Below are 2,364 nucleotides of genomic sequence, written 5' to 3'. Positions count from 1 at the left end.
TGTTCCAGTGCCCCACCACCCTCACAATAAAGAATTTCATCCTAATACCCAATCTAAACCTACTCTCTTTAAGTTTGGATCCATTCTCCAGACAAGCCAGTTATTTTTTAATCCATTGAGCCCAACCCAGGGCTTTTTCCATTGGAGACCCCCCCTCCTTCTCCCACCCATCACCACWGCACTGGGATGGCACAAATCCCACCACGAGCTCCAGCCCACCCTTGGTTYATCTCTCCTTTGTACCAGGTGTCGTGTACCATCACCTGGAGGTTTCCTTCCTCCAGGGGTAGCTGGGTCACTAATTTTCATTTAGAATATCACTCTAAATACCCTATGATTTCATAGTTGCCCTTAAGAGCTCACAGATGTAGTTCCCATTAAGCTTTTTTGTCCTCTCTGCCTCTATTGATGCACAGAATTATGTTTAGCTCAGCATAGAGATAAATAAAATTCTGCAGGAGGGCCCATATAGGAGCTGCAGACAGGCTGAGGCTTTTGCATTCCTCCCAGGACACTCATGAAAGCTGTAAATGTTTGCAGTCCCAGGAGGAGAGGCGTTTCGTGTCCTTGTATGCACATTTTAATATCCCATAAATTGCAGGTGAAACCTAAGGGAGTAATTGCTGCCGGTTATTTTCAAATGTACCAGAGCTTGCAAATGAAAAAGCAACATCCCATAAAACCTGGGCGTGTGAATAATTAAAAAGGCAGCATGGGACAAATAAACTTAAGGAATGAAAAGTGTAGGACAGAAAGGAAAAGGAGTTATGAGAGGGCAAGAGGAAATTGAAGACAACTCTAGTCTGGGTTACTTTTCAAAATATGCAATTATTTCTGCAGGAAGTGTTACCCTGCAAACCGGCACATCAGAAAATGATTGAAACTTTGAAGAGGTCAATTCTAACCCTTAAATTAACAATAATCTGGCTTTGAACCCAGAACATTATGGTTTGTTGTAGCCAAATGAAAAATTCCTTTATTTTCATTAAAGCAAGGAATATTAACTAGGACTTGGGATAATTTAATTTGGAAGTAAATTTATTGTACAAGCTTTGRTGCATCACAGATTCCATAGAGAAAAATTTTTAGCCCTTAGAAACTTCGTCACTACCTCAATACTGTGAAAAAAACTGCACTTAATTAGGGTTTTTCCCCCCAATCAGTGTCTATTTGGAAACTACAATTTTACCTGCTTTTATCCACAAGAAAAGTGCACCAGGTTACTTTATTTTCATTGCTGCCTAAACTACATGGAAACACACCCAGGCATTTGCTACAAATCCTGGTTTGCTGGCCTGCCAAATCCCAGGGATCCAGTGGCTGAGGGGATTTTAATGCCTAAAGTTGAGGAAACTCTAAAATGTTTTACTTGAGCTATCTCAGTTTTGTATCTGCAAAAAGCCAAGTGGTGCTGTTCTTTCCTCAGTGATTAATCAAAGGTGTGGAGTGCAGAACCCTTTTGAAATATAATTTTTGATCTTATCCTGCACCCATTCATTCTGTCATCTGAAAGCTGAGAGACAAACTTACAAAATAATAATCTGCACTCTCAGTTCTCGAGAGGCTGTAAAACCCTTTGGGGATAAGCAGGACAGGAAATCTACTCAGGAAATAAATGAGTTGAATGAAGCAGGTGAATGCATGTGCAGGGTCTTATTCTTGTTTTATCACCCCAAAATCCAGTTCAGCAGAGGSAGTTTATGGGATAACACTGTAAACTTACACCATGGCGAGTTCCTGCTTGTCATTTGAGGAGTGGCACCAACAGAGGGATTTTCTGCACCCACCCCACTTGACTAACAAATGGACAGAAGTGTCATTCCAGCCCTCAGAGGTGTTCATTTRCATGTTTTCTGCTCGTCCACAAATGGCCAGCAATGGATCTTCAACCCTGCCAGGACCAGCTCAGAATTTAATGATTTAAAACCGAGCCAGAGTTTGTGAGGCAAGGAGTGAACACTGAACTAAATCTTTGCTTGTAGAGCTCWCAAGAGCTTAAAAAAATAGACCTCCTGCATAAAATGTGCAAATKATGACCAAGTTAAGTGATTTTACCTAAGACTTGGGGCAGACAAGAACATGAACATGGACAACAGGGGAAGCAATGTGGAAGAAGGGTTATTGAACTCACCCATAGTTCACCATTTGCTTGTGCCACAATTCAAAGAGAAACTCAGCATCCTGTGTGGTGGTGGCATGAACAGGAATGTGGAGAAATAAGGATGTAAATGTGCATTGTGACATAGTTACTGTTGATTTTTGAATTTTCCCTTTCCTTTCCTTTCCTTTCCTTTCCTTTCCTTTCCTTTCCTTTCCTTTCCTTTCCTTTCCTTTCCTTTCCTTTCCTTTCCTTTCCTTTCCTTT

Source organism: Malurus melanocephalus, unplaced genomic scaffold, assembly GCF_030028575.1.
Source record: "Malurus melanocephalus ecotype Western Australia unplaced genomic scaffold, MMel_1.1 scaffold_212, whole genome shotgun sequence".
Classification (NCBI taxonomy): domain Eukaryota; kingdom Metazoa; phylum Chordata; class Aves; order Passeriformes; family Maluridae; genus Malurus; species Malurus melanocephalus.
This window is presented reverse-complemented; position numbering follows the sequence as displayed.